We start from the raw sequence: 26,222 nt of genomic DNA on the forward strand, positions 1-26,222 counted from the left end.
CAAAAATATGTCTACCCTAGCAAAGAGAAAAGCAGGAATTGTTCCAAAACCCAGAGTAAAATGTAAATGCCTCATCTGGATAAGATGACATCCTCATGAGCAACAATCATAAAATGCAAGTTAGTGTGGGGCCGTTGGATGATTCTAAAACAACTAAACTGAGTCTCAGACAGTCCTCAGATAGGAAACACCAAAATTGCAGTCTCTATTAATTTCAGTACAATCCATTTCAAACACTTTTTTTTTTCTCTTGAAGTCACTTGCAGACTAGCATGTTAGTGTTTGGTAAGTTATAAAAATAAGTGCATATGAGGGCAGTCATTCCCAATAGATAGCATTTTTGGAATGCTGCTAATAAATAATCACCTCTGAGATAAAAATCTGCCTCAAAGAAGATGTGAATGCATTTCGAGTTTTTCCAGAAAACTGATTTCCATTTACAATCCAAAAGCCAATGGTAAAGAGGAAAAGTCCCCCCCAAAAATGTTGAAAAGATCATTACAGGCACTTCCCTGGTAGTCCAGTGGTTAAGACTCCGCACTTCCAAGACAGGGGGCGCGGGTTCAATCCCTGGTCGGGGGACTAAGATCCCACATGCTTCACAGCACAGCCAAAAAAAAAAAACAAAAACAAAAGAGCGTTACATCTTCCCACTTCCCCAAGATAAATGTCATATTAATTTAGCACAGGAAAACAGATGAATATATGTACTTTTTACATTTTACTATTTTGCAGTCTATCCTAAGCATGCAGTAATAATTAGCGTCATGATCAGGAACACTACTACTGTCTTAATTAATATGTGAACATGTCCCTACTATTATTATCAAAAATAAAAATGTTAGACTACAGACTGAGCCCAACCCACTGGTCTCCCCATTTTGACACGGAATGTTCCAGTAGGGATTGGTGGCTAAAACAGGAATTGTTATGTATTGGGGGAACTATGACTATACTGAGAAGGTCAAATATGCAGTCACTAGCAAATCCAGCTTCTCTTTGGTCCAATGGATTAAGAAAAAAAAACTCTGTAAGTTCAAGGCTTCAGTTGTGGATGTTAGAGCTTAGACATTTTAAGCAATCTTCTAGATTTTCTTGAAAAGTAAATATAAACCTAAAGTAAAGGTAAGTATAAAACTAAAAGAACCTTACCTACATGGTTTATGTGGTACCTCTCATATAAACTTAAAACCTCTAATCTTGTTTTTAAGGAAATGCTTTAAAATTCCTTAAAATACTAATAATAGAAATCCAACCAGCAGTAAAAAGGTCCAAATTGTAGAGAAAAAGATTGCAGTTCTACTGAAAAGGAGACCTACTTTCTGTGAAGAAAAGTACAAGGTAGCCAGCCCTGACTCAGCACAGATGGGACAATAATAGCTTAAATTGAATTCTTCTACTGCAGGATTATCCATTTCATTAAGGATTTAGACTCAGAGAGAGAGCTGTGCATTTTTGCTCGTTCTTATTCTCAAAATAATAATATCCTTTCCTTGAGCCAGTCAATTTTATTTAAAGTTTTCTATAGCTAAGACTGCTGTAAGCTCTAATACCCAGCAGAATCTATTGTATGTTGCAAAGAAATGGCAAAGGTGTATTACATTTTGTGGTGCAATCCCAATGATCTCCCCCTTTCTGTCTCATTTTTATTTCACTTACAGGAAGACAGAAAAAATGTTGAACTTCTCCATTATCCCTAGTCTGTGACCCATGTTAAATTGTATTTATCTCAGTGAAAAATGTTTCCACAACACACATTTTTAACATATAATTTTACATGATGGAGCATGAATGACTATTCACAATAGAAGTTAAAAAAACACACTAACATTGTTGCACTAATTGCTTGAGCATCCGCTGTATAAAACAATAGAATTATTTCTAATATTTGCTTGAATTGGCCATTTTTCTTATGAAGAACCCACTAGCAGACTCAGAATCAGCAGAGTACATGCATACAGGGAAAAATTAATCTATGCCTGTCTTTAGTATGATAATGGCGTACTTTTCTCTTAAGAAATGAAAGAGAATTGTATCTATCTCCAACCCCCCTTGTGATGGTGTTAGGAAATATTCTCCTTTAGTGATCAAAATGAGAGTGTTTGTGAAAGCTCTTTGTAAGCTATAAAGTAATATTCAAATATAAGTTAGTATCATTGTCGGCCTAATGCTTATTTATATCTGAGGCTAAAATGAAGCGCCTAGAGGTTATTCTAGTCTGATTCTCCCAAAGCAGATCCTGAGACTAGGATTCAGGTACAGGGAGTAAACTAGGGGGGTGATCCCAGGATCACCAGGAAGCATAAAGTGAGGGAGTGGGGCACCTTTAGGCAGGCGAGGGAGAAGTCAGCAAAAAGGGTGAGTTGTGAGTAATTATAACTGTGTGCACATGAAGCTCAAGGGAACTGAGCATCCTCTGAATCGTCCCACTGAGGATGGGAAGCAGAGGTGTTTAGCCACAGGCTTCTGTCCCTCATTGGTTAAGGGCTGCTCCCTGGGGATGATAAATCCGTGACACTTCCTAGACGCCCTGCACAGCTGAGCCAGCTCTGAAGGTGCTAGTGAAGCCTTGGGTCAGAGGTGGAGAGAGATGGGTGGCTGCTGGAGGTACGGAGCTGTCAGCAGGTACAAGGCTGTCTTTCCCAGCAGCTGCAGGTGAACCCAGGCCCAGCCAAGGGCACATGGGGCAGGGCATTTGCAGTGTGTACTGAGAACACAACCATCATACAGAGTCTCAGAAGCAAAGTCAAGAGCAGGCTTCCGGGATCTGATTTGTGCTGTCTATCTTGGTCCCAGGCCTATCATAAGCACTTTGCATGGGTGAAGCATCCTAGGTGAGATTACCCTGAGTTTCCTTTAATACTGTGTATTGGTGCCACTATTAGCTATTTTTAGTTGTTGAGATTGAAGTGCTGTCCAGCCTCTGCTAGGTTTCATGAAATTTATTGATATGGTTTGTGAGGCAGTACGTTCTAGTATAATTTGTTCTGAGCTTGGGTTTTCATTAGAATCATCCAAGAAACTTTGAAGGAAAATACTGAGCCCCCCCCCATTTAAAATAAGAATCTCTAGGAGTGGGTCCAAGGTCTTGGGGTGCACGTGTGTGTGTGTGTGTGAGCGCGCGCGTGTGTGTGTTAACTCTCCAGATGATTTTTCTTGCAGCCAAAATTGAAGTCACTGGGTAATGAAGAGAACGTAGCTTTGGAAAAACTTTGGAATCAGATAGCCTTGAGTAGAGATTTCGGCCACTCCACTAAGCAGCTGTATAACATTCTATGAGTAACATATCTTCTCTGGGCCTCGGTTTCCTCATTTGTAAAACAGGGATACTATATCTGTCTCACAGACTTCTTTGAGAATTAAATGGGTGTAAAAAAGCCTACTCTTGTTTCTGGCACATAGTTGGTGCTTAATAAATGTCAGTTCTCACCTTCCCAGTATTGTCAGACTTGCTCTGAAAAGTACTTCTGTGTCTCCATACATTGGAAAATGAAAATTAAGTTTTCACATGTAGGTGGAGAGGGTGGAGAGCTGTTAGAACAAATGGAGGAGGGCAGGATAGGATTGTTACACTGTCAGAAGTTAAAGAAAGAGATTATAAGAAGAGAACAAACAACTGGCTGAAAATGGAAACAAGAAAACCACTAACCAGTTAAAATACAATTATGCAAAGGCTTCTTCTGGAACAGATTTAGGATAGCATGAGAGCTAGTCCCTGCCAGGATAAGTGGATACTGTGGGGTCAGGCCTTACCCTCATGGAATGTCTGCATGGAGTTAAAGTCCCAAGTGGAAATACCTTCAAAGTGCAGGTAAAATATTTACTAGGGAGCCTTTACAGCACTCTAGGTTAGGCTAAGTACCCTCTTCTGGGTTTCCTGGGTTACCTTTAAATTAGCATTCAATATTATATTCAGAGTAACTGTTTGTGTGTTGACTAGAAGACTGAGTTTCTTTGGGGCAGGGCTCCAAAGAAGCCCTGTTCATTCATTGACAATACTTGGTACATTTGAAGTTCAACCATTATCTAAGTCAAAACAGAGCGCAGATCAACATGGCAGACTTTGAGATTGTTTCTCACAAGTGGCAGCCTTAATCCCTTCCCCTTTTTGCTGAGTTTGTCCAAGTAGAGAAGAGTTTAATGTCAGGAGAGACAAAGTGTGCACCCATTTTGCTTCCATAAAGAATGCCAGTCTTAAAATGGTGACAGTATTGTGTAGGAAGGCAGAGGAAAGAGTCACAAATAAATGGAGCTGGGACTCTTACTAGTGGACTTTATCAGTTCTGTGAACTAATTCTATTTGAGTTGGGGTGTCTATACCTTGCAAGCCAGTTTCCAAGTGACATGGTTGTTGTTGGGAAAGACAGGGTCAAGAGGCAATCTTTTGACCCTCTGCTCAGCCAGATAAGAAACGGCCTTGGGCCTGGAACACTTCCTTACCAAGAGGTAAAGAGCGCACACAGCCTGTGTTGGGCTTTCTGCATTGTGTGGAATATCTTTCCCCGTTTCATGCTCACTGAGTGTTCCTTCATTCTGCTTACGTGTGCATGTCAACGGCCCACAGGCATGCACCCAGCTTTCAATATTTCAGGCTCCACAGGGAAGGGTCAGGGTCCTTCTCTTGCAGCATAAGAGGGGTGTGCATAGGCCAGTTGCACCGTGTTGGCCGCCCTGGGGACCTGCTGGCCACGAGGGACCAACACCCACATCGAAGCTGATCTTGCTCTGTCCCCTCTCTACGTAGGTAAAGCACCATTCCATCTGGGGCTTGACTGTGTTGTGTTTCACTTGGCGACCCCAACCCCAACACGCAACAGGCAGAAGTGTTTGGAGTCCTCCTCTGGGGTTGGTAGCTGGTACCTGGTGTTCAGCTTGACAGTTACATACAGTCACGTTTTACACAAAAGTATAATGAATGCCTTATCTTTAGATAAGCAGGGTGATGACTAAATTTCTTAGCATCAGTAGTTGTATAGTTGGAACTTTTCAAAACAGGTGGTAAAGCAAACAAAAAGGACTTTAGATTAAAAGGGATTTATTGGAAGGATCTTGGGATAATTCATTGCACAGTGAGTCTCAGTGAGACAGTGATGTGATTGGTGGAAAGATGCCCATAGACACAGTTAAGGGAATATGTTTCCTCTGATGTCAAAAGATACAGAAACTGAGCTGCACCCAACAGCCTCACAAAGCAGGAGACGACGCAGCTCGCATCCTGATTCCTCCAAGATCCCTTTAAGGACAGTGAGCACAGAGTGAGAACTTTGCTCTTCTCTTCTCTTGGGGTCTTTTTACTCTCTTAGTCCCTTTCAATCATACTGGAGAGAGCCTGGGTACCTGCTTGCCTGCTCACCAGATATAAGAAGTAGACACAGAGATATAAGAGGATAGAAGATATAAGAAGTAGGTACATCCCTCATTTGCCATGAGACTGGTGACATTAAAGGTGAATTTACCACGAGTTTCTAGGTCTGAGCCTTCAGGCCTGACTGGGGTCCATTCCATACTTCTAGAATAGAGGCTGAACGAACAAACCAAGTCTTAGGGAAGCAAGAAGAACCACGGTGGCCCTGGGAACCTCTGGGACAAGATTGGATCCCCCTCTCCTCAAGATTCTGACTCCCTCCCCATCTCAGCCAGGATGTTGAAACTGGTTGTTGGCAGCCCAAGGGCTCATACCCTCCCAGCACAGTTCCCTTCCCTTAGGATTGATTTGAAAATGTCCAGGGAAGGCCTCTGACAGAGCAAGCTTGGGTCATGTACCCTCTCCTATGAATTGAGTTGTCTTAGCTCAAGCAGCTATAACAATATTATATACTGGGTGGCTCAAGCAACATTTATTTCTCACAGTTCTAAAGGCTGGGAGGTCTGAGATTGGGGTGCCGTTATGGTCGGGTTCTGGTGAGAGCCTTCTTTCTGCTTTACAGATGGCCACCTTCTTGCTGTGTCCTTACGTAGTGCAGAGCAGAGAGAGGAAGCAAGCTCTCTCGTCTACTATGAGAGCACTAATCCCATTCATGAGGGCTCCACCTCATGGCTTAATCACCTCTGAAAGCCCCTGCCTCCTAATGCCCTCACATTGGGGGTTAGTGTTTCAACATATGAATTTTGGGCAGACACAAACATTCAATTCAGTCCATAACATGGGTTAAGGAGGCAGGGTGATGGGAGCTGGGAGGAGGGTATTATGACTAGCAGTGGCATTAAAACCACACAGTTGGAGCAGTGAAGATGAATCCTCCAAGAGAAAGAATGAGTCGTTCTCACAAGGTGGGGTGGTGGCCACGTAAGATAAGTAGATCCCACCACAGCAGTAAACCTTCAAAATCCAAATAACCGTTCAGGAAGAAGGGCCTGAACGCAAGGGCCTCATCTCTCTCTCTTTTTAAAAAAAATATTTATTTATTTATTTGGCTGTGCCGGGTCTTAGTTGTGGCATGTGGGATCTTAGTTGTGGCATGCGTGCGGGATCTAGTTCCCTGACCAGGGATCGAACCCGGGCCCCCTGCATTGAAAGCACGGAGTCTTAACCACTGGACCACCAGGGAAGTCCCCAGGGCCTCATCTCTTAAAGAATGGTGCCCGACGGAGTTGTTTTTCTAATCATGTTTAGTCGTGACAAATATTGCTGTGTTGCTGACAAGAAAACACTTAAGTACAGAGGTTGACTGTATGGTTCTGTTTCTGTGGCATGGCTAGAATGGGCACATTCATAGAGACATTAGGTAGATTAGTGGTTGCCATGGGCTGGGGGGAGTTGGAGATGAGAGTTAAAGAATATAGAGTTTCTTTTGGAGGTGATGCAGATATTCTAAAATTATGATGATGGTTGCATAACTTTGTGGATATACTAAAAACCGTTGGATTGTACACTTTAAGTGGATGAATTATATGGTATGTGAATTATATCTCAATGAAGCTGTTAAAAAAAAAATAGAGTACTGAATGGTTTCCTTGGAAAGAAGCTTAGAAACTGGCAAAATAAGAAAAGCAGACGGACACCCCTGCAGCAAACCAGACCCCCAGCTGAAGACAGTGGGTGGGGACAAGGTCATGATTTAACTCAGAGCTGTTCCAAGTGTGGGCCCCTCACCAGCAGCTGCATCTCCTGGGAACTCATTAGAAATGTGAATTCTTGGGTCCTACCCCAAATTACCAAATCAGAATCCTTGGGCATCACTAAAGTTGAGGAAGTATTAATTTAACTCATTGTTGCTTTTAATAAATAAGAACTCCTCCCCTAACAGTGTGCAAGGTGCTTTCCAAACTGCAAGCCAAACAAGATATAAAAGCAGCATTAACGAATTTTTAAAAAATGTTACTTGGACAAAGGAACCTTAATTCTGTATTTTGCAGGTAACGTTACCAACATAGCAGGGCTTATTAGCAGCCAGTGGTTATTTGCAGAGAAGGTAGTTATTTGCTGAAAGTTACTGAAGCAGTTAACCAGACTGATGTGCCTTGAAGCTGCAAGTATTTTCTCCATGACCTGACGGAGAGATACCTCCATCATTTTTCTCCAGTGAAGATGCTGAAATTGGTGTGAATTCAATGAAAGCTGAGATGCAGGTGGAGATTCAGAGATAGTTTTGTCATCTTGAAAGCCAATTATTTGCTCCAATGCCACATTTCCACGTCCAAGGTTTGAGGACAAATTTATCTCCTGTGAGCATGTGAAGCATTGTAAGTGCTGTACACATATTAGGAATAAAAAACCAGAGCAAGAAAAACAATCTTAAGGCTGCTCCTGAAAATATTCAGAACTTATCTTATTTAAACTGTGCACAAAGCTCGGTTGGTGACCCTGCTTCAGTGAAATTGCACTATCACCATCGACCTAACGTTGGACTTAAAGAGGTAAATTTTTACCTTGGTCAGTTACTATTAGGAAAGAAACTTAATTAAATCGGTGACAGCATCACCAGGGGCAGAACTCCATTCTGGCAGTGCTGGCCAAAAACACGGTGTGCCCGTTCTGACTTCACTTGAAAGTGAATATCCATTTGGTACAAAATTACAGACGGTGGTGCAGTGGTTGAAAGAGCAGGCCAGCAGCTGTCTGAGCCCAGATATTTCTGTAGCTACAGTAAACCCTCACACTTTAAAAAATGACTATGATAGCTTTTAATAATAAAATTGTAATTTATTTATTTATTTTTTTTTTTGCGGTACGCGAGCCTCTCACTGTTGTGGCCTCTCCCGTTGCGGAGCACAGGCTCCGGACGCGCAGGCTCAGCGGCCATGGCTCACGGGCCCAGCCGCTCCACGGCATGTGGGATCTTCCCGGACCGGGACACGAACCCGTGTCCCCTGCATCGGCAGGCGGACTCTCAACCACTGCGCCACCAGGGAAGCCCTGTAATATTTTAAAATAAAATTTTATGTATGGAAGTTCATTCTAGGATAGAATATTTGTTTCTGGCCTTGCTCGGGCCATTAGGCATGTGGCTGAAATGTGTATTTTGTGCATCCCTGCTTTACAGTGGACACAACTTAAAATTAACATTTGATATCCTATTAAAACAATTCCTTGGCCCCCTCTGCAGCTCTGTATCAGCTTGTGTCCTTGTTAAGCTCTCCTCTTCTTCCCCTTCTCTGCTTTGTTCCTCTCAGGAGACAAATATTGGAAGTTCCTTTCATTTTCTTAGGGGAACAGTTTGGCCCTCTCCCACCTCTGCCTTCAAATTCAGCTAGGGCCTTTCCTCTCATAGCTAAGGTCTTATAGTAAGTACTGAAACATAGAGCAACACCTTGCCCAGACCCTTATAGAGACAAAAATACATATAAGCAAATATATAATATAATATATGTATAATATACATGATATGCAAGCAATACAAGATACTAGATATTAAACTAAATAAAAATTTCCAATGAATGGAAATCAGGGGTGCATGGGAACTCTCTATGCTATCTTTATAATTTTTCTGCAAATCTAAATTTATTCCAAAAATTTTTTAATTATTTTAATAATGGATGGAAGAATAATATGTTGGAGAAACAAAACAATCCTGCCAGCAAGATCACCTCCGTACCAGTATAGAAGAGAGAAAACACATGACACAGGTGGTCCAGGCGAGAGACGACAAGTTAGGACAAAATCTCGTGTAATTTAAAGAGCACATCAGAAGAAAGAACAATGACTTCTCTTATCTCCGAGAGAGACAAAGGACTGTGCCTTCTGAAAGTCTCCTACCCACCCCTCAAGAGAGCCCTTAGCTAATTCCGGAGGTACACCTATTTACACATCTAGAGACTGTTTGGTCCTGGCCTTGGAGATAACTCTGTTGTAAAAACTGGAGACTTGGGGCTTCCCTGGTGGCGCAGTGGTTGAGAGTCCACCTGCCGATGCAGGGGACACGAGTTCGTGCCCTGGTCCGGGAGGATCCCACATGCCGCAGAGCGGCTGGGCCCGTGAGCCATGGCCGCTGAGCCTGTGCGTCCAGAGCCTGTGCTCCGCAACGGGAGAGGCCACAACAGTGAGAGGCCCACGTACCGCAAAAACAAACAAACAAACAAAAAAAAACCTGGAGACTCGGATTAATCCCTAGAGAGATTTATCTCTGTTCGAAAGGTTAGAGTAAGCGCTCAGATTCACTCTGTCCCTAAGTTTTCCGAAGTACTCTAAGAAAAGGGGTGGGTGGGAGAATGGTCTCTTTGCCCACTGTAAGCAGAGAAAATAATTTTTTTGCTCTCACAATACCCAGTGTGGAAGACATGCAGCAAGGAGAACTGATAGGCTGCTGGTGAGGATATGACTTGGTAAACCCCTTTGGAAAACAGTTTGGCATCATCTAGAAAAGACAAGATACACCTACCCCATGGCCTTATTGCTATACTCTAAAGAAACCCTGGTCTGTGTGCACCAAGAAACATGAAAAAAATGGCCACCACAGCATTATTCAAAACAGCAGCAAACTGAAAACAACCCAATAGTCCACTGACAGAATAATGAATAAGTAAATGGTAATATATTCACAGAATAGAATATGGTAGAGCAGTGATCATGGTTGAACTACAATTTCACCCATCAACATGGCTGTCTCACAAATATACTAGTGAGTAAAAGAAGTCACAGAATATAGAATATAAAGTATGAAAACACAGATATAACATTCAGAAGCAAGCAACTCTAAACAAATATTCTTTAGGGATAGATATATATGTTGTAATATTATTAAGAAAAGCAAGGGAGTAGTAAAAAGGGGATACGTAATTAACAAAATTCAAGGTAGTGGTTACTGCTGGGAGTGAAAGGGATGCAGATGGGGCCTTGAAAACATTGGTAACATTATTTCTTAGATTGAGCAGTGGATACATAGATATTTGTTTTATTATTCTGTGTACATTATATAGATAATATAATGTTTTAAAATATGAAGTAGCTTGTGATAGATTGTTTGCTTTAATGAATGGTAGAGACAGTAAAAGCTAAGGGAGAGAGGTTAGTGCTGGCAGGATTTTCAGAGCAGAACCCTTCAGGAGGAGCCGAGACTTCAGCTGGGCCTTTGGAGGGAGGAATCACATAATTTTTCAAACTTGCCCCACCCCTTCCTTTTGCAGATGAAGAAATAGAGATATAGGGAAGTATCTTTAAAAAAAAAAAAGCTCAATATATTTTCTACATTGTCAGACCAATTGCAAGGGGGAAAATTTGAGTGAAACGCTCTTTTGAGAAGAGCATTTTAGGAGTTGAACACCATAGCCCATAGCCCTACAAATGTCAGGCTGTGGTTCTCTTTTTCTCGGTTTTGCACACCTGTCTGCTCAGTGTTGCTCCCAGCCCTATTCACGGGACCCCGCTCCAGTGGGTCGTTGAGCTATTATGGGTCAGGTGTGATGGGTGGCTATGCGGGGCAACCTCGGCTTCCTCTTTTGCCCTGGGCAGGTGCTGCCTGGAGCCTGTGTGGTTACATCTGGGGTAGGTGCAGCGCCAGAAGAACATCCGGTCCACAGCCTCCTAGAGTCCTAGGTCATCAGCCCCACACATCTAGGGAGTGCCCAGTGCCAGCAACATTATGTATATTCACTTCATCTTTAAAAAGCTACCTCACTTCATCATACACTCACACAACTACTCAGTAACAGAATTATAATCCCCTCACCCACCCCGGACTTTTTTTTTCGTAAAAGAGGAAGTGAAGACTCAGAAGTTAACTTGTCGAAGGTCACACCTTCAAAAATGACATTGTCAAGTTCCAACTCAAAGCTGCCTGGTTCCAAAGTATGTGCTGTTTTCACTGTCACTCGCTGACTGTGAGGTATGTTATCCTTTTTTTTTAAAGGACAACAACAACAAAAACAACGACTAAACGACTTATTTGCAACACAACCTAGTTCCCATCACTTTAATACAGCATTGGAGTAGAAAAGAGTCACAGTAACTATTTAATACTGTTTTTCCCCTGTCAGGAACTAGCAATTTATTTATATTAGTACTTCACTGGGAATAAGGTTGCCAGATTAAACACTATGCAATATTTGGGACATATGTATACTAAAAACTTATTCGTTGTTATCCAAATTCAAATTTAACTGGGCATCTTCTATTTTTAATTGCTAAATCCGGCAACCCTAACCCAAAACCTTTGAGGAAAAACCTTATTATTTCTAGCGAGGCTCTCCTCTTCATTAGGTAAGGAGAAACACATGGGGTAGGTTGGCTACTGAGTAAAAACCTTAAGGAAATCTTCTGAAGTCCTAACTGTGGGTGATCTTGCCCCCTCCCAACATTTAGCAGTAAGTGGAGATATATTCTGTTGTCCTAACTGGAGGAGGGCTTACCACTGGCATTTCATGGGTAGAGGCCAGGGATGCTGTTAAATACCCTACAGTGCACAGGACAGCCCCACCACAAACAAGTATCTGGTCCAAAATGCCAGTAGTACCAAGCTTGAGAAAACTTGCCTTAAAGAATCACTCATCTAAGGTAGTGTAAATCCAGGAAAATTATATATATATATGTATTTTAAATCCTTTTAAGGCTACCAATGTATTTCCAAATAGGGCTTGGCCTTCTTCTATTTCTCAGAAAAACAATATCACAGCCGTTTATTTATCTGAACCAGCTAACTGATAATTATGGATGCTGGTGGCAGCAGGAATAGACTCAAATTTTTACATACTTTACCGTGTATTGCAATCGACTTTTGATATCAGATTTGCACTCTTAATTATGTTTTTCTGAATAATGATTTTTTATATATTTTTATTGTTATTTTTACAAATAAAACAATTCCTGTGAACAATAAGCAAGTCCAAATGTAAACTATAGAAATGTAGAAGTATGTGTTGGTAGACGAATTTTCACTAGAAAACTCAATTTTTTAATAATTTTAAGGAGCAATGATACATGTTACTTGTTAACAAAAAACCTTAATTAACCTGTAAGATTAAACCCTTGTGCTAGAAACTAAGGGGAGATACAAGAGGCATAAAAGAACTATGCCTCTTGGAACTTTCTATCTGATCTGTAAGAGAAGACATTTATTTTTCAAACCAGCAAGTAGCATGTGAGCCAATTTATGTTTAAGTACATTAAGTCTTTCAGAACTGCTTCCAGAGTGAGATCAACATAAGCTAGAGTTTTCAGGGACAAGGCAGGATTTTTGAGCAGCTACCTAACAATTTTGACCGACTCACTTCTCTTAAAGCTTGTAAATATTGTGGACTCACTTCTCTTGCCCAATCCCGACTCCAAAATGCACACGCAATTATGTATACGATATCTAAGTTTTCACTGACACCCTGAAGCCTATGCACAAACTCCAAAGGTGTCCACAGCCTTGGTGAAAAAGCTCTGTTGTGTTAGAGAATTAGATATGATTAGACCAGTGAGGAAAAGAATTGGTTTCTAAGGGCAAGGAAGCAGCCAAAAATGGCCAAGCACCTCCTATACGACTTGGTACATATTGAATAATGTTCTTGATTTGTACTATGGGTAGGGTTAGAAATGAAGTGGTCTTTGGAAGCAGTCTCCATATTAGGTTGAAATATATGTTGGTCAAAACTGGTTGACTATTGGCAGTTTCACGCGGTTCGACCTGATATGTGCTGTGCAGTAAGACTGTACATAATGAAATGCACTCTAATCCAATCTATGCTTCGAATCAGTGAGAGCTTTGGTTGGTCCCCAGAGTTGCTGTGCCTATTGGTCCTGGGGTAGAACTTTCACTGAGCCGTTGGAGGGACTGTTTTAATTTTTTGTTTTAATAACTAATGGAAGTTGGGGAAGTCGTCTTTCAGCTGTTTGCTGTGCCAGGCCTTTTCTCCTTTATCTGTTTCCTTTCATTTCACTGACATTGGTCGTGTAGAACTTGGACCCCCAGCTGCACAAAATGTGCCCAAGTCTTGAATAGCAAGTAAATCAACCAGTAAAGAGAATTCTAACTTCAATTTGTAGCCTTTAAAATTTTATCCAGATTTATCTCCAGGCAGTGAAGTGAAGAAGGAACAGTATATTCTAAGTTTATTTCTTGTCAAGAGCCCCTAGAGATGGGGACATAAGAGACCCTTGTTCAAGATCCTTGAAAATGAATATGAGCTATATTTTGGTGTGATCAATTTAGAAAAAGAAACTTCTTTGTTTAAAAAAAAGACTAAAGACAACACATACTAAAATGATTTGAATTTTACAGATGATACCCTACTAATATTTTTAGTTCAGCACCATCTGTTTATCTGAAATTAAATTTCTGACAAATGGTCATGCCAGGAGATGCTGTTTTTATTTTTATGTGCAGCTGAAACACAGAATAATAAAAATCTGCTTGAGTTGAAGAAATATGTTCATAAAATATTTCTTTTTTAATCTGAGTTGGCTGAGAAAATGACTTTTTAATCTAGTGGCAGCTGCTTTCATTTGGCTGGTGTTCAGTCTAAATAGTTTATGTTGGAGACAGATCATTTGTTTTATATTTGGATGCAGTATAACAAACAGTGCCTTTTGAGCTATGAGGAGGACCCAGATATCACAAACATCTTATTTTCCCTATTAGTCTACCTTTCTAATTATTTCTTGTTTCTTTGACGACACAAGTGGCATGCAATAGGTTTGTAAATAAAAAGCACAAGTGGCACATTGCAGACCACCTGGTTGCTGTGTTACTTTTATTCGACTCTAAGAAAGTCGCATCCTACACATTAATTGGCATTTGTTTACAGGAGGGGAAAACGATGGCTTTTGAAAATATGACTCAGTGGAAACACTTCTCGTCACACTGGCTTGCAAATAGGATCACTGCACTCCCTTTGGGTACTATGGGTGATTCCACCGGGAGCCTGATTCTTCCCAACAGAGTGTTAATTAAAGAGAGCCACCTCTTGGCACCTCTCTTGCTCCAGCTACACTTCAGAGTCCTCCAGCCACCTCTTTAATCAACAACATGTGTTGGATGTCTACTTTTAGTGTGAGGCACTGCAGCTACCACCCTGATTTCAAAGGTGGTGGCAAGGACAGGGTTTTATTACATTACTTCAAAGTCAGGGCACCTAAACCTATGTCAGCGATGCCATTAATATCTGCCGTTGGCTTGGAATGATTGAATTTCCCAAGTAAAGTGTGAATTTCCTAGACGAGAGAGATCTTGCCTTTTTGTCTTTGCACCCCAGCACTTAGCGTATAGATCTCCTTATGTTTATCTAATAAATCCTTGTTTTCTTACTGGGCAGTAGCAATTTAATTTTGTGTGCCAACTTCTCTTAAAACTAAAAAAAAAAAAAAAATGCATTAATTTGAAATGTAGAGGCTGGTCTTCAATGATAAACTTACTAAAAAAAGTGAAATACATTTTTAGGAAAATGGATGTATTAGGTCAGACTGCCATAACAAAACATCACAGACTGGGTGGCTTAAACAATAATAATTAATTTCTCACAGTTCTGGAGGGTGGGAAGTCCAAGATCAAGGTGCCGGGTGATTCGGAGCCTTGTGAGCCCTCTCTTCCTGGCTTGTTGATGGTAGCCTTTTGTAGTTTTCTTGCTGTATTCTAACAGGGGAAAGGGAAAGAGATCTTCCCCTTCTTATAAGGCCACAGTCCTATACAGAGCTCTACCCTTATGACCTCATTTAACCGTAATTATCTTCTAAAAGCCCTATCTATAAATACAGTCAGTTTGGTTGTTAGGACTTCAACATATGAATTTGGGGGGATACAGTCCAGTCCATAGCAATTGGATTGGACTAAAGGAGACACTTTAATTTTCGGACTCTCAGATTACCATGAAAACAACCAACTTAAACAAATTTGGTATTAATATTATTACCTTTTAATTTCATGTTTCAAAAATAAGTCAGTTTTTAGAATTTTATTTAAAGTTCGAAAATACACCAAACTAGAGTATTAAAAGTCAGGATAGCCGTTCCTGGGGAGGGGGAGGATATAGTGACCGAAAGAGGGCACAAAGGGGACTTCTGGGTTGCTCCAGTGCTCCAGTTCCTGTTTGGGTGCTGATTCAAAGGATGTGATCAGTTTGTGAATACTTGCTGAGCTGTTCATACATAATGATTTGTGCACTTATCTGTATGTGTGTTATAGGTCAACCAAAAACTAAAACACAAAAGAAAAATAAATCTGAGTCATGCATTTAGTACCAGAGGTAAACTATACAATTATCCCATTTTGTCCCAACCTAAACAGCAAGGAGGCTACTCCTCCTTTGTCTTTTCTAGTTCAGAAAGTCACTAGAGGTTAAAATCTAATGAGTGGGAGCATACAAAGAAGATTATCCCTGTATAAGGTTGACATAGTATTATCTTCCCACCAGTACCACCAGAACTGCAGACACAGTGAAAATTTCTGCCTGACATTGCTTGATGTTGTTTTTCTCCGCCTGGTAGCTCAGCAGCTGCAGGCTAAAAATCCAGGTTTCCGGGGAGAGGAGGAAAGCTTTCTGCGGAAGGGGCAATATGGGCTCCAGATCAGGGGCATAGCCGGGGTCCTCTTGTAAGTGGTGGCCGTTTTAGACAGGTTGTAAACCAACATTTTCATGTTGATCTAGAAAGTTCCAGCTGCCCTAGGAAGAGGCTTTGGATCTGCGCAAGTGCCAAAGCTGGCTTTTCAAGATAATGTATGGGGACTTCCCTGGTGGCGCAGTGGTTAAGAATCTGTCTGCCAATGCAGGGGACATGGGTTTGAGCCCCGTTCCGGGAAGATCCCACATGCCAAGGAGCAACTAAGCGCATGCGCTACAACTACTGAGCCTGTGCTCTCGAGCCCGTGAGCCACAACTATTGAGCCCACGCGCCACAACTACTGAAGCCCGTGCGCCTAGAACCCGTGCTGCACAACAAGAGAAGCCTGCGCACCGCAACGAAGAGTAGCTCCTGCTCGCTGCAACTAGAGAAAGCCCCCGTGCAGCAGCGAGACACAACGCAGTCAAAAATCAATCAATTAATTATTTAATTTAAAAAAAGATAATGTATGGAGCTTCAGAGTCAAATGATATGTTTGTATGGATGTCAGTGTCCTTAGAAGCATCACTCTCACACACCCAAGGTGGAGCTTGTCTTCTCGAAAGACGATCGCAGTTAAGGAATTTGCACCGTGTGACCTTTTAGATCAGCCTGTGGCCGCTTTGCAGAAACCTTCGAGGTTTACAAATGGGTTACTGCTCAAATTCCAGAACACCAGGACTGTGCTCCATTGTCCCCAGCTCTCACATTCAGTATTTTATTGTTTCACATTGTGCTTTAACTTCCTCCAGGAGGTTAACAGCAGAAGCCAGCTGAACATGTTGAAAACCTTTTACTTACGTTTGTGGAGCTGACTGTGCCACACAGGTGAATGGAAATTTCTTTGTTCCAGGAGGGCTGGCTCTTTCAACAGTTATCTTGGTGCTCTTGTATTGTCTGTCATGTGTAAAACAAACACATTTACCTCTATTTACCTTTTATGAATGTTGAGATGTAATTTTGAAAATAACTGCATAAAATGCTTTTACAATAAACTTTGGAGCTCTTAGTTGTCATTTCTCTGCGGAAATGTTCCCTCGTGGAAAGTAATGATTTTTAAGTTGTTGAAGGTGTTGAAAAGTTCTGACTTGTTGTTTGTGGGTTGTGTGTGTGTATGGGTAACAGGCCTATCTCTTGGTGCTTACCTAAGTTAAGAGACTCTAGACTTTCATGATCACATTAGTCTCTAGGTGTTGGTATATTTCCAAGCCTTTGGGGATGTAGGTCTTTTCTTCACCATTACCCACCCCTTGACATTCAGAATGTCCTTAGACCACCAGCATCGGCTTACCCAGGAGCTTGTTAGAAATGCAAAGTCTGGGGCCCCACCTTAGATCCAGTATCTAATAACAGAATCTGCATTTTAACGAGCTCTCCAGTGATTCTTACATACATACAGATGAATCAGCAAGTAGGCCATGGCAGGAATTGAGAGATCCTTCTTCTCAAAACGTCTGCCGCCGGGCCAGTACTGCTATTATTTAGGATGAATCTCTCGAGTTTAAGCCGCTTATTATGAAAAACTCCCTGGCCTGCGTAACTAAGTAAGTCATTTTCAGTTCAAAGCCTTCACGTGAATCCATCCACTCACACCTTTCCAACTCGACAGATGGCAGAGAGTAGGTTGACTGAGGAGTGAGGGCGGGAGGAGGGAAGTGGAGTAGAAAATGCAGGGAATTTTCCTTGGTGGAAGAAAGTAGGCAGAGTCCATAACGACGGCACACTGGAGTAGTGCTGCGGGGTGGCAGGAAGGAACAAAATAGCAGTGACACAGCAGTGGGCACAACAATGGTAAATAACTGTTGGTGAGGGCATTCCTAAGCTTGTTTGACAATAATAATCACCTGGGGGCTGAGGGGGACTTCTTAAAACATAAAGTTTCCTCTAGAGGCAGGGAATTATGGAATATTCACCCTGGTTTATCCTTTGTTCACTCTGGGCTTGTGACATCTGAAACTCTAGGGGAGAAATATCTGTATTTTAAATAAGTGCCTCAGGTATTCACATCCACAGGCATGGCTGAGTGAATGGAGAGCTTGGATCCTGTGCCTGATGCTCTATAAATATTCTTTCCAGCGCTCACAATAAGCCTAGAAAATCTTACGGCATTTTACCAACTGCCTTTTGTGACAGAGAAGTTCAGTAGATTGCCCATTGTCACACAGGCAGTGTGGATGGATTCCATCCCAGATCTGTCTGACTCCAAAGCCTTTGTTCTCTCTACTCTGTCCTACCATAACCTTATACAAAGCCACTGTGGCCCAAAGGTTATTCTACCCAGAACACACTCTGGTTGCCCCAACCCCACTTTTGGGGGGTGGCAGTTTCTACAGAGTTTCTATAACTTGATCTGAAGTTATGACATAAGCGTTCAGATTTGGGTGGAGTTGTTCAAGGAAACCACGCTCGCTGATGAACTCGTAAGGATGCCTCCTCCTGCTGCAGTTAATAACCAGCAACCCAGAGCTGGGATGCTGGTCCCAAAGGGATGAAAAGCAGGGCTCTCCCAGGTAAATGAGAATTTCTGGTTGCTTGGTATCAAAGCAGTTTCCAAAAGTGATGGAAGCAGGCACATATTGCTCCTATCCTCTGAAACCTTATTTTGTTTCAAGAAATCCCTAGAAAGAAAACACACTAATTTAATACAGCAATGTTAAATAGTGATAGTAGCGAGAGTGGGGCACCATCTGGTGCATTTGATTAATTGTCAAGGTTGGCTTTTCTTTAAATGCTGCTTATTGCTCAGTCCACTCATCTTCAATTACTAGACCTAGAAGTCGTCTGGTGGTGATGTCTTAGTATTACAAGAGTGTCCTTGCATATTAAATTCCTCAACTTGGGCTCAATTTGGGAACTCAGATGCAACATTTGACCTTCATCTATATTTAATCTCCTGTTATTGGTTACAGCCACCATCATAGATTTGCTTCAGAAACTTTTGATTCTGATTCTGTTGTCTAAGACAGTGGTCTCCCATGCGGGGTGTGTAAACCCCAAAATGATCCACTGGGATGTGGAAAACAAATATTACCGGTTTCATTAAAATTTTTATTTTATATGTAAATATTTAATAAGGTAGACCATGTATAAAATTTATAACTAAACACATGTAAATATACTGGGGGGAGCGTACGTGATTAAAAAGTTCTGGCCCTTTGCGATACTGGCTCACTAAAGTTTATAAGATTTTCATGCAGTATATCAAGTCTTCCTACCAGTGTCACGTTTTCTGCTTACTTGATAAGAGTGCCCTCATCCTTGTCAATTCAATTTGTGTTTATCCTATGTAGAATCATGTGCTAAATGTTCCAGTGTATATATAAGCATAAGGCATATTTTACTGCTCTTAGGAAGTTTACTATCTGGAATGGGGACGATGATAATGGTAGTGATTTTGGAGGAGGTTACAAGAATAATGGGGGTGTCGATGGTGACGGTGATGATGACGATGGCCAAGAAAGAGAAAAGGAGAAGAAAGCCTTATTTATGGTTGACATGAAAGCAAAATTGGAGTTGACTGCTTCCTCTCCCTGCTCTCTGGTAATGTGACATCTTTCCTTAGCAGTGATGCTCTTCCCAGCTTGTTCATCTTGCTTCCAGTGCAGCTTAAAAATACTTTTTAGTCATCTTCAGCATGTACTATAATTCTCAGCTTCCTAGGGTTTAAGCCTTGGGAACAGGAGGTTTTCCTAGGCCCCTACCACTCTTCTGTATTTTGGTCCTCGGTGCTCCGCAAGCTGGGAAAGCTGTGAGTCATGACTCCCATATGGTGGGATTCCCTCCCTTCCCCTCGATCTACATGCCTGCCCAGCCATCTGCTGCCACTCTCAAGGTTATGGAGCAAGAGATGACACAGGGAAGGGAAAGGAAAACACCAGGAAAATGAACACTGTTTTATAAATAAAACTGAAAAAAGCTGTATTTTCTTATTATAAAAGCAATTTGTATTCATTACAGGAATATCAGAAAATGAAGCATAAAAACAAATCAAACAAAACGAAACACAATCTCCCTCAGAGCATCGTTAATTATTATAACCATCTCCTTGTGTGTTTTTCCAAACCTGCATCCCGTATCTATCTATGTAGCTAGCTATCAAACAAAATGGGATCATTACCACATTATTTTGTAACCTGTTTTTTAATATTGAATTATGAACATCTTTCCATGTCCATAAATATATCCCTACACTAGCATTTTTAATGTTTAAGGAATATTTTCTATGCAAGGCATTATTCCAATTGCTGCACTTTATATACAAAAATAGGCAAGATTGTCTCTGCCCTCATGTGGGTAACATAATTATTTTCTCTATGTAATATTTAGGTCATTTCCATATTTTTGCTTTTACAAACGCTGTGATGAATTTCCTTGTAGCTAAATCTTTGCATATACTCATAATTTTTGAATGATTGCGTTGGCTACTCTGTTTGCCCCTCTGGGTTTACTCCCCATGCTTCTTTGCCTTGCTATGTGGCCCTCATCACTGGGCTCATTTACCCTCTGGCAATGGGAAGCACAAGCAGGACATTGGAGGAGGGTAGTAGAGAGAGATGGGTGATATATTCTGACTCACGCCTTCCCTCCTTATGGATTGTCATTAGCCACCTTCTTGCATTGATGATGGCTTTTGTGCCTGGGCGCCCTTCTCCCAGAGCTCAGTTTTCAGGGAGTTGCTCACACCATGACACTGCACCATTTCTTTTTGGTTTACCTTAACCTTGCCGTAGAGGGTTCTTCATTAAACCCTCTCACTTACCCCATGGCTGTAGGGATAGAAAAATTTTCCTTTCTTCCCTTCTAGGTTCTTTGGCTGGTCTAAGAATCAAATTGACATATGACAGACTAACAGGAGAAAAACAAATTTAATTTTGTACGTAAAGGGAGCACCATATAAAAAATGAGACCCAAGGGTAAGTCAGGCAATTGAGGCTTATAGCCCATCCCAAGCTAAGGAACGGGATAGGAGCCTGAGGCTTCAAAGGGGAGGGGGGCCGGGAATTCCCTGGCAGTCCAGTGATTAGGACTCTGTGCTTTCATTGTGGAGGACCCGTGTTCCATCCCTGATCCGGGAACTAAGATCCCGCAAGCCAAGAGGTATGGCAAAAAAAAAAAAAAAAAAACGTTGATAAAAGGGGAGGGGTGTAATTCACAGGATGATAAGAAGGGCAGATGTTTGCTCTGCCATACAGATAGGTCGTTCAGATAAAAAGTTATCTCTGGTAGTAGCTCTCTTTCTGGGCCAGGCCCCCTATTTAAATTCTTTTAGGTAGTTAAGGGAGAGGTAAAAGTTTTTCTTGAATCTACTGGGTCTTGATTGCCTCCAGCTCAAAACAGTTCACACGCCAAAGTGGCACATTGTGGGGTAACCTGTTCTGCTCCCCCGCCGTTTGTTTCATAGCAGGACCCTGGATGGTAAAAGCATAGTCCTTTCCCTAGCATATTCTGCATCCCTAACTGCTTACCTGCGTTGGGTCATGTAGAAAAGTCAAGAACTCCCTTTTCTCTTTTGACTTAAGACCTAGACACCAGTGACCACTGAGCTGCCGTCTCCCATTTCTTTCTGCTGGACCTTTTCGTAAGTGCCATGGGGATCTCTCAAACTATGACTGAGGCACTCTGGCGGGGAGCACAAGAGAGAACCAGGAGAGCCCTTCAGCCCTCCAATTTGGAACTTTGACTGCAAGGACTGTGCTACCTTCACTTTGTTCTCGATGCCCGAAATCCTCGCTGGAGTCACAGTGAATTGGAAGAGGTTGTGTGACCATTTCTTAACCTTTTAAACATCTGAGCTCATAGCAAAATTTGTTTCTTTAATTCTTTCTTCACTTCAGACTTGTGGTATTACAGTATTCTTATTACATATACAGAACTGTATTTTTAGAGCTTCTAGCTTGAATTTGAGTCCCCTGATACTATCTCTTCTGTGATTCTGTCTTTTCTGTGAATCAGTAGAAATGTGTTTCTTTAAAGTCTACATCCAGTTTTACCTTCCTCGCCTTTTGGATTTTTAGATAATGCTATCTCTTTCTTCAAAGGTTCTTCACACTTCTGTTTAACCAGTTCTCAGCTGTTAAGAATTGTCTGTCCCATTTTTTTGTCTACCTTGTGTTCAATGAAATTGCTAGCAAAACTAGTCCAAGAATGATCAAATATTCTTCTTTTTAGTGAGACGAAATTTTTGATGTGCACATATTTGGGGTTCCCATCTTATTGCTGTGCTCCAGGCCTCTGCCCCCTGGCGCTTTACCTTGTTCTGAAATTCCAATTCCCACAGGTGGGCACTTAGAAGGAGTTTGGCTTCAGAGTCAGAAAGATCTGGAGTTAAATCCCATCACTTACTGGCTTTGTCACTTTAAGGCTTCTATCTTTACTGAGTTTCAAGTTTCCTGACTTACCTCACAAGGTTGTCAGGAGAAGTAAATGAGATGACCCATGTGGAAATAATCTAGCATAGCATGTGGAAATGTGGTTTCTCAGACTAAGTCACTTTCTCCTCTCTCCCTCCCCTCCCTCTCTCCTCCCCACGTCCCCTCCCCTGTCACATGCTCTCCTCTTCCTTCCCTTCCTCCCTCTCCACTTCTCCTTCCTCCTCCCCGCGCCCCCACCCCCGCCACTCCTCTCCCCTTTAACCTGTCCAGTAAGACAGACATGAGGATAAGAGGGGTTAAAAGCCAAGTCATTTTATTTCTCCTTAGAAACAGACCAAAAAGTGCAGGGAATTATGCGCAGAAGGAAAACCACCTTATAAATCCAGGCCCCAAAAGGCTTTTCCAGCACTTCTGAGTTCTCTCATGAACTCTTTCCTTGTAGCATCAAGGACACAAAGAATGATGGGAAGTTGCTGATAACAGTCATTATTTTCCCAGTCTTTGAAAAAATGACTGCCCAGTGTGTCAGACTGAAGAGTTGTTGTGGTGAATAAGATAAACTCTAAAAGTGTTTACATAATATGTCAAATGGTCTTATCTGGTGGAAGGGAGCTGGCTGGCTAACATGAGCCAGTTCAGTAATTCTAAGATGTTTGGAGTTGGGTTGGAAGGATGATCCTTTGTTTCAGGAAACTGCTGTATCAGCTGATAAGGGCTTCTCCAAAGGCTAGCTGGAGGAATGCATTGTGAGTCCTTTGCACCAGGATTCAGACTTCACTTGATCCCTATTTCTCAATTTTTACAAATTTTTAACTTTTCAAGGAAACTAGATTGGTCTTAAGATCTTTTAAGAATTAATTTCAGGGCTTCCCTGGTGGCGCAGTGGTTCAGAATCAGCAGGGGACACGGGTTCGAGCCCTGGTCCGGGAAGATCCCACATGCCGCAGAGCAACTAAGCCTGTGCGCCACAACTACTGAGCCTGCACTCTAGAGCCTGCGAGCCACAACTACTGAGCCCGTGTGCCACAACTACTGAAGCCTGCGTGCCTAGAGCCTGTGCTCTGCAACAACAGACGCCACCGCAATGAGAAGCCCGCACACCACAAAGAAGAGTAGCCCCCGCTCCCTGCAACCAGAGAAAAGCCCGTGCGCAGCAACGAAGACCCAACACAGCCAAAAATAAAATAAATTTTTTTAAAAATTAAAAAAAAATTGGTTTCACAATATTATGACAGAAAATATATTTTTAACTTAAATTTGTATCACATAATATTTTATGTATGCAAAAATAATAAATGTAGTATATAATATATATGTAAGTTGTGAGAAATATTAAAATATAGACACACAGGGCCTAGAACATTAATATCTGGGCTCTCCTCCATTGATTTCTACTTCTGCAAAAATAACTGCTCTTCTAAATTTTGCATTCCCATTCATTAAAAACAAAACACTTTTACCATATATAGATGCATTCCTAAACAGTTTGTTTAGTTTTGCTTGTTTTTGAGCTGTATCAAAATGGCATCATAACATATGTAGTGTTTTTTCTCTCAAGTTTTTAACATTCATCATTTCATCCATGTTGTTGTCTGTAGCTGAAGTTCATTCATTTTTACTACTGTTCCTATATTCCATTTGGTGAGCATACCACAGTTCATTTATCCATAGTACTATCTATGAACATTTTGGTTGTTTATTGTTTCCAGGTGTTTTCTTTTTTAATAATAGTCTTGTTAACATAGATGAGAAATATAATAATAAGAATTTTTAGTGTTCTTTTGTCAAATTGTCATAAACACTAGATTGATTTGTATAGTGTTCCTTCGAGCTTTTTCTATTTTATTATTCCCATTTATCACCTAAAGACACTTAGATGCAGGAAAAAATATAAATGATTTGCCCATGCTCTGTTGTTACTGATGCTTATTTCCACTGCTGTTAACTTCAAGAACCAGTTAAGTCCCCTCTTGGTTCTTGTCTGAACAGAGAAGAGTCCCTTCCATTCTGACACCAGAACTAGAAAGATATTTATTTCAATTTCACAAAACTTACAATCCGAGACATTTCGTCACAGTGAAAATAAAATAAGCTCAAGAGGCAGACAGATTTGGGTTTTAAAATACTAGCATCAGCACTTGTAGCAGGGGTAGTCTTGTGCTAATTACTTTGTTCTCCCAATCCCCAGGTGGAGATCGCAATGCTTTCCTCACAGGATGGCTCACTGATTATGTCAGGTAAGACGTGTGAAAGGCCCAATCATCACATTATAAAACAAAGAACAGAGGAGGCTCACAGCCTGACCAATGGGACTTGTGATCTTAGCCTAAAAAAATGACACAGATGGAATAGAAAGAGGTCAGTTTGGGTTTGTGCCATTTCTAATCCTTTTGTGGATGGTTCTGGCTCAGAACAGAGGAATAGCGAGGTCCTTTATTGACTTGATGGTAATATAATGTTTTGGCTTTGCTTAGGATATCAGCTTTTTCTTCCCAAACCTATCTCGTGGGTTATTTTAACAGTCCGTTCATTAGTAGCATAAGATTCCTTTGTGCTTTGTTTGACTGGCAAAGAAGCAAAAACCCATCACGGTGGTTTCTAATAATTAAGGAGATTATGCATTTTCCGCTGAAGAAAAATGTAAGTTATTTAATGTGAATTAATGTTAATTAGTTAATTAATGTTAAAGCCATTGCATAAAGCATTTAAATCCAGGTATGGGACTGGAGCTCCAAAGGGAGTGTGACCTGGTCTGTCTTGTTCTCCACTCTGTCCCCAGTGCCTAGCACAGTGACTGTACATAATAGTTGCTAATCAATATTTGATGAATGAATCAATAAATGAAAGTGAAACCGCACACCTGGTCTCAGATTGGGACTCGAACCCAATCGCACCTCAGATGGGACCCGAACCCAGCCAAAACTTGGATTGGAACTTAAACCCACGGGCTGGGATTCCAACCCAGCCAAAATTCAGATTGGGACTTGAACCCACTGTCTTTAAATTAAAATCACTCACCCGGTGTCAGGACTTACTGAAGCTCTGGTTCTTTATGTCTCAGCACAGAAGGAATTCAGCAAGAGGCAAAGTGATAGGCAAGAAGTAGATTTATTAATATAGAACGCTTGTGAGGGATACAAGTGGGCAGATAAGGGGGCTCTGCCCCAAGAACTAAATGGGAAAGCCAGTTTATTTAGGGAGATACACACTCCATAGACAGAGTGAGGGCCATCTCAGAAGGTGAGAAGCCCTGGGAGATACACATTCCATAGACAGAATGCAATCAGTCTCAGAAGGTGAGAGCACCAGAGGTGTGTGGTGGTTAGTTTTTTGGGTTTTTTTTAAACATCTTTATTGGAGTATAATTGCTTTACAGTGGTGTGTTAGTTCCTGCTTTATAACCAAGTGAATCAGCTATACATATACATATATTCCCCTATCTCTTCCCTCTTGTGTCTCCCTCCCACCTTCCCTATCCCACCCCTCTAGGTGGTCACAAAGCTGATCTCCCTGTGCTATGTGGCTGCTTCCCACTAGCTATCGGTTTTACAGGTGGTTAGTTTTTATGGGCTGGGTAATTTCATAGGCTAACGAGTGGGAAGATTATTCCAGCTATTTCGGAGAAGGGGTGGGGATTTCCAGGGATTGGGCCACCACCCACTTTTTTGCCCTTTATAGTCAGCCTTGGAACTGTCATGGCACCTGCGGGTGTGTCATTTAGCATATGCTAATGTATTACAATGAGCATATAATGAGGCTCAAAGTGTACAGGAAGTCGAATCTTCCTCCAGCTTGGGCCTAATTGGTTCTAACCAGTTTTTGTCATATCCTCAACGGCTATGTCATTCTTTTCAAAGGTTGTGCCCTGTCCCCCTCCCTCCTGTCTCAAAAGGACTACC

The 26,222-nt window shown here is 41.5% G+C and overlaps 1 long non-coding RNA gene across 2 annotated transcripts in view; it reads left to right on the forward strand.

Moving 5' to 3' along the window:
• Positions 1–26,222, forward strand: part of LOC307180122 — a 79,215-nt gene that overhangs the window by 17,906 nt on the left and 35,087 nt on the right. For both annotated transcript variants that reach the window (XR_013825684.1, XR_013825685.1), the window contains exon 2: positions 24,512–24,560. This is a non-coding gene — a long non-coding RNA (uncharacterized lncRNA). The remainder of the gene's footprint in view (positions 1–24,511; positions 24,561–26,222) is intronic.

Source organism: Stenella coeruleoalba, assembly GCF_951394435.1.
Source record: "Stenella coeruleoalba genome assembly, chromosome: X".
NCBI lineage: Eukaryota > Metazoa > Chordata > Mammalia > Artiodactyla > Delphinidae > Stenella > Stenella coeruleoalba.